Here is a 7,029-nt window from a genome sequence, read left to right as displayed (position 1 = left end):
GAGACATTTTTTGTATTTAGATTTAGACAAAAATTGTAATTTTGGTTCTGTATAGCTAAAAATGTTATGCTTGGGAGGGGGGAAAAAAGGGGAGTGCTTCTAAGGAGCAGGGGCTAATTTTACCAAGGTACAGAACTAGTCTCACTGCAGGTAAAACCAGCTCCTTTGACATGGGGTTACACAAGACCTGGTTCTTCATGTTTAAATGATTCTATGAACATCACCTAATGTCTGTAAAAGTGACCCATATGTTAAGGATCTCTTGTGGTTATGGGACCCTGATTTTTAAGCTATTACATTTTTTCAGGCTAATTTTTGAGGTGTTCGTTCTGATTCAGAAAGACATGAGAAAGCAGATGACAACCTTCAATCATGTTTATTTTTAGTCCATCAAAAGTTCTTCCTGACCAATTTTGTGTTTTCTTTGCATTGGTTCCTTGCAGCGTAGATGCTTCTTACCAAGGGAAGGACTGAAGATAGATTTGAACTAAAGGTATGGAATTATGGAAGGAGAGCTGTCAGTCAGAAGTATTTATAGAGGATATCAGACTTCCCTCGCAGTTAGACTGAGCATAGGTATAAGTGGAATGATGCAGAATCATGTATTTCAAATCTGATTCTGATAATTGCCTAAATGAGCATATAGGAAAACCAGCAGAAACAAATGCAAACACCAGTTATTTCACTTGATACTCTCCTAGTCCTTACAGATGCAAAAATAGCCATTTCATGTTTCTTGAAAATTGAGAATTATCTGGTTTGCAACAATCTCAGTTGATTTATTACCAAATTATGAAAGATGTTGGTTGTAGACCACAATGAGAACAGCTCTCAAACGATACTGTTTTTCAGTAGTGATAATATCTTAAGTATTGTTACTGATTTACTGAGGTATATGAATACAATTCCATTGTGGTTTTTCATCTAGATTTTGTATAATGTTCCTTTCAAAGATGCTATTGCTTTTTTGAGACCAAACTAGCAAAATAATTTTGTCTTTTTGTTTGGATTTTTTTTTTGGTAAGGGGAATTTGTCAATAGTGGCTCATATGTGAGCTTAGGTGTGTAGTCTTAAAAAAAATTTAAAAAATGTATTTTGTGTTGGAGGCTATATCAGAAAATAAATTACTGAAACTTCTATAACTGTGCTGTGTAAGTGACCCCTGATGTGACACTGTCTACCAAGATCCTTCTGTGATGCAGATGGAGTTTTAAGCATGAGATGCAGCTGCCTAATGCTATCATCATCTCTCTTTCTTACATACATGTACTGGAGCCCAGATGGAAATGCTTTTCGGAGCTGCAGTTGGAAAGAGTACTTTCCCTACGAATCCTTTCAGTAGTAGTGCTACCACTGGAAACTGACTTCTTTAACTAATAGGATCGCCCTTGTATGTGACCTTGAGCACCAAACAGTTTTTCTAGATTAGTGCTACTTTCAAACAAAAATTTGTCATGTAGGAATGAGAAAGTTTTTGTTGCTGTTCCAAGCACTAATTTTCACTGTCCTTCCACAAGCCTTGATGGTGGCAAAGTAAACTGTTGTCTCAGTTTCTGTGATTCAAGTACATGATATTCCTCAAACAACTAAGATCTTAGTGTTATACCAGAAACAAAAAAAACTCAGTCAAAGCTTTTGTGGCTAATTTTTATTTTTCAATGATGGACAAAAGAAGAAACCACAAGATGTCACTCTATCCTAAGAAGCTGAGAAGTACTTTCCCCTTGACAGTAATCCTATGGGAGTGTTAGAAAGCTGAGTATCCTGAATGGGACTCAAGCATATGTAGGTCTTGGTAAAATCAGTGAAAGTTTCTTGAGTCTGAGAGCATAATTAGACACAGGTGCCTGAGATTAATAATCAGGGGTGGGGGGAACAAGCCCAAAAAAGCCCCTGCTTTGTGTTGCAAACTTTTCTCTGATTCTTGATAAGAGATTGCTGGATTAAGTTCATTGCTCATAGGGGAATTTTCATCCAGTTCATAGCCTGCATGATTGCATTGTGTAATTGGTGTGGGATGAAATAAAAGAAAAAAAGCTTATTCTTTCAACCCATCTCCATGAACAGCAGTAGAGCTGTACTGTGGTTACTTCGGAGTGTCAGTGCTGCAACAGGAGATGTATTTTCTTGACTACAAGAGAGAAGTAACTAGGGTTGAAGTCATTGATATGCTGGTCTTATTCTGTTGTTCTCTTTTGCTTACCTCTTTTATTTCCCCCCTCCCTTGCTGCCTTACATACAGTCACTAGAATTTCTATGTGAGCAGATTCCCAGTGTGTTTTCCCCTTATACAGTGAGGTCACACCACTGTCAGGTGTTCTACTCTCTTCTTGGGGAGGAGGTGATATTATTCCTATGAGGATTTTCTAAAAAAGACAAGGCATACTCCAAAAGTGGTGTTTACAAGCTAATTCTTGAGTTGTTTCTGTCCCTTTTAATGGGCAATCTTTGCTTTTGTCCCTATAGTGGAAAATGGAAGTACATGGATTAAAAAGAGATGGATGATTTACCCCCAAAACCCAGTGGCAGGGAGGAGGAAAACAGTGCCTTAGTAACTCAGATAATACCAGCAAGAAGTGAGTTGACTCCCCTTGTGAGCTACTCTGCATATACTGACACAGTTGATGAGAAATTGTAGATTAATTTAGCTTGTAAAACTGTCTGCAGTCCCTAAGGATTTTGGATCAAGCTGCAGTAGTTACAGAGGTCCAGACAGAATGAAGACTCTGCCTGCCTACTGGGGACCTTTGTTAATTGGTTCAGTAGCTTGTCTTTGGCTTCCAGCTGGCATTGGTTAAGGGCTGTAAAATGAAGTTACAAATGAGAAACCATTCGCAAGAGACAAACATACTTGGTACTGTAAAACTCATGAACAACACTACATATCTGTTACCCCCATGTACCAGGGCTTCTCAAATGACGTTCTCTTTATATAGTACTGCTATTACAACAACATCCACATGAATGTTTTTCATTTCACGGCACTAATTAGAAGCCTGAGTCATGGACCAGTTGCTCTAGGCATTGGGCAAACTGAATAAGAAGATAGACAAAAGTCATGTAATAAAACACAGTTTAAATTGCAGTTGATAGATGACAGCACAGTGCAGTAGTCAAGGCTGTAAGACTAATGAGGGACATCTGACTTATTCACAGTCACTTTGGCAGGCAGGTAAATGGAGAAAGGTGGTGAAGATAAATGTATTATCCGAACAATAGGTGAGTCTCGGCTCCACTCACTGTTTTAGGAATTTTTCAGACTTTTTCGAAACACCTTACAAATACAGCCTTCAACCTCTGTTAATGGCTGTGCCTGTAAGTCAAGCAGCTGATCATTCTCAGGTGCAACTCCAAAGCAAGCACAGCAAAGCTCAAAATTTTGGCAGCTGTTCCTAAAAAGCATGGTATGCAAATGTCTTCATGGCACTCTCCACTTTCAACTGTGATCAGATAGTCTGAGAGGTTTCTTTCTTAATGATATGTTTGTGACACTGTGTTCTGGAAAATATTCTGGCAGATAGTGGTAGTAAAATTTGAGGTCTACTAGGACCCAGCTGAGGAAAAAGATTGAAGTTGTTCCTGCAGCTAGGGAATTTAGCCCATTGCTTGACTTTTTATCTTTTCAGCTATACTGAATCACAGTATGAATGATGTTTCAGATATGACCCATGCTTTACTGATAACAAGTTGTTTTACTATCTATCTCTCATAAACACACATCTTCTCTTCCCTGTGGAAGAGTCATCTTTTGGACAAAATGAGGGAAGAATTCCTACAGAAAAATTATTCTGTCTTTGTATAGAAGTGCTTTTAAGTAAGGAAGAAAAAAACATAGAGGAAATCTGGGTTCTGTCTAAATTGTGTCTTTTGTGCTCTCGTTAAGGGATTGGGATTGGCCATGGAAAAATCCTGGGTTTTCTTTAATAACAATTTGTTTGGGTGAGCTTCAACCATTCCTTCAGGTATTCTGATGCTACCGAAAGAGTTTAGACCAAATCAGAGTTTAACGTTTTTACTCTATTTACATATATTTGTTAAGAGTCATGTTTTAAAACCAAGCAATTTGCAATGCTGGAATGTTTGCATGCGGTAACTGTGTGATAGCATTGCCTGAACAGAATGAAAGAAACATGTCAAAATATGCTAAGAAATAAAAGACATCAAGAAGTCCTATCTTGCCCTGAGACCTGTAAAGATCATGGTCTGGACAATGCTAAATCTCACCGGTCACCAGCAGTCTGATACGAAAAGCCTATTTATTTGAGGGTTTTGTCATTGTCAATATACTTTGTAAATGGCATGTTTCTAAAGGTAACAGCCAGAAAGCTGGCATAGTTTGACCCAGGAACTAATAAAACTTCTCAAGTTTATTACAAGAGAAATACTGATCTTAAAATCCTTTGGCTCTTCTGGGAAATGTTCTCTTTGGGTCAGGCTGCAGCTTGGGCTTACCAGCGTGTAGCAATCAGTCTGTCATTTTTCAGAAGCAGGACCATATAAAACTCCCGCTGCTATTAAAGCCCTCGGTGAAACCCACCAAGAGGTAAAAGAGGCCAATTCTAACGTTGCTGCTGCCTGTTTTACTTATGTGTCTCCATTGCTTTTTCCCCTACAGAATTTTCTCCTTGGTCTAAACAAAAAGAGAATCGGGGACAGTGTGCTGCAGTTTATAAGTTCACTTCAGAGTTTTTGAACAGAAATTATTTGCGTATTGTCCCAATGTATCAGAGCCAGTCTTACTGCTACAGTTTCATAGGGTGCAAGTTGAACAGGCTAACCTTGAATACTTTTAATTCATTTGTTTTCCAGTGTCGTTCCAAGTTTAATGTGTATACATCTATGGAACAAAGTGTTCTGAGGAGGTGGTCTCTTGATTACTGACCTTTTGAATCGTAACACATGTGGGACAGAGAGCTTGGAACCATGAGTAAAATAGCTTGCCTTGTATCGAGCACTTATAAAAGCTGAGGACGTTACCAGTTCTTCCTCTTCACTATGATGATTACAGCAAGGTAGGCATAAGCCATCCTAAAGTGCAGTTACCTCTGAGCAGAAATTAGGGAATGTCTAGTTCCATAACCTTAAATGTTTAAATCAAGCAAACAATCATATAGTGTCCAAAACACCCATAGCAAAGAGCATCATCAGAAAAAACTAAATTTAATCAGTCATCTGGAGCCTGTTCAAAATCCCTTGGTAATCCATCAAAAAAAAAAAAAAAAAAAAAGATTGCCATTAGTTTCAGTCAGTTTTGGACCACATGCAGGTTTCTCTCAGGCTATGCCCTGAAGCATGAGTACAAAGAACCGGGTGGGAACTGACACACCTGTGATTTTGTGTGATTAGTAAGAACTCGGGTTTTGCCCAATTTGCAAAAATTACTTCGGGCCACTTACCTGAAAATATGAAATTGACTTCTAATCACAATGTTTCTACAACAAAAAAAGTCAAGACTATAAGCATGCAAGATGTAGAATTTATAAAGTTGTATTTTGTGTGTGTACGCATGTGCAGACACTCCATTAAAGGTGGACATACTACGAGAATCACAAACACTGTTACTATTTTACTATTATGTTATAATAAGTAAGCAAAACCTAACCTAAGTATCTTTGCATGAAACCATAAGATAATGCAGTACAAAATAATGAAGCCGCTCTTTGTTTAGAGGCTGGAGGACTTTTCCTTGGTGTAAGATGACTATAATGGAATAAAAAGGTTGTTTGCCCCTCTTCCTTTCTCAGTAACTGTTTAGGGGAGCCTAGCTTGGCTTAGTCCTTCTCTTTAGGTCCCTGAAGTTAAATGAGATTAATTCAGGTCTCTTGAAACTGTTGGCAGCAGATTCCTCTGTCTACAACCATTGCACCGACAATTCACAAGGTAAATATAAATAGACAGATGAAGGCAGAGAATCCTGGGGAAATAAAGGGATATCAGTGTTTAATATGATGGGCAGTGACAAAGCTCACCAGCCACCCAGCCACTGTCAACACAGAGGGCCCTGAAGAGGAGCCATGACCCCCATATGAGGAGCTGGCAGAACTCATTCCCTTATATGCTGCCTCTGTATTACTTTGCATATATTTTCTCGATACAGCAACTTGTTAGTAGATTTATTGGCAGTGCACTAAGAAGTATCTTTAAGACAAGTTAATTCAGGCTCTCTTAGCCTTGATAACACCTGCTTAAAATACGCTTCCTTCTATGAATGACAAGAGTACAGAGATTGTTATGATAGTTCCATGACAAGAGACTTCCAAAAAGCAATATAGAAGGCTATTTTTTGGAAGGCCCATTAACCCTCTGGCAGCCCATTTTCCACCCTTCGTAGTAAGCATGATTATCTGAACAGCATTCAAGAAAAAGGCAGGTCGAAGTCTTTGCTGTTTCCCCAGGAAATACATCCTGACAATTCCATAGACAAAGGTTTTCAAGTGGAAAACATGTTTTACATTTGTATCTCCTTCAGTGCTTTAAAGCCTTGCTTATTTTTTAGAGTTTCTGTACAAAGCCTTTTTTTTTTAAATGGAGCTTGGAGATTATTAATTTTGCAGGTGTGTTCACATTCAGCACAGACATATGGAAGACACAATCTCCTAATAAACTAAGGGGTATTTACGACAGTGTTGTGCTTTTGTGTGTCATCCCCTTGTAAGTATGGCAATAATGCTGCTGGTGACTTAAGCTGCTGGAACACTATCTAAACCTGCACAGACACAGCAGTTAGCACTCATTTTTCCCCAACACAGTTGGTCGAGCAGTATACTTATTCCTGTCCTCAATCTCAGAACTTACCTAGAACCTTGCAGGTTAAAATTCTGCTTCACATGGGGCAAGGCTATTGTGCAGGAAAACGCTTTTTTACCGGCTTGTTAGCTGAGATCGGAGATCCGAAGAGAGATGGTGGCTCTGCCTCTGCTGTGAGGCTGGTACTCCTTTTGGCTTCCCCTTGGCTCCTGTGCCTGTAATCGCTGACTAGCATATGATACAGTCGAGTGGTTTGCATGCCTACGTTTCCTTCCCATGGA

This window comes from Harpia harpyja, chromosome 12 (genome assembly GCF_026419915.1).
Source record: "Harpia harpyja isolate bHarHar1 chromosome 12, bHarHar1 primary haplotype, whole genome shotgun sequence".
In the NCBI taxonomy this organism is placed as follows: domain Eukaryota; kingdom Metazoa; phylum Chordata; class Aves; order Accipitriformes; family Accipitridae; genus Harpia; species Harpia harpyja.
The sequence above is the reverse complement of the archived record's forward strand: the minus strand, read 5'-3'. Positions refer to the sequence as shown.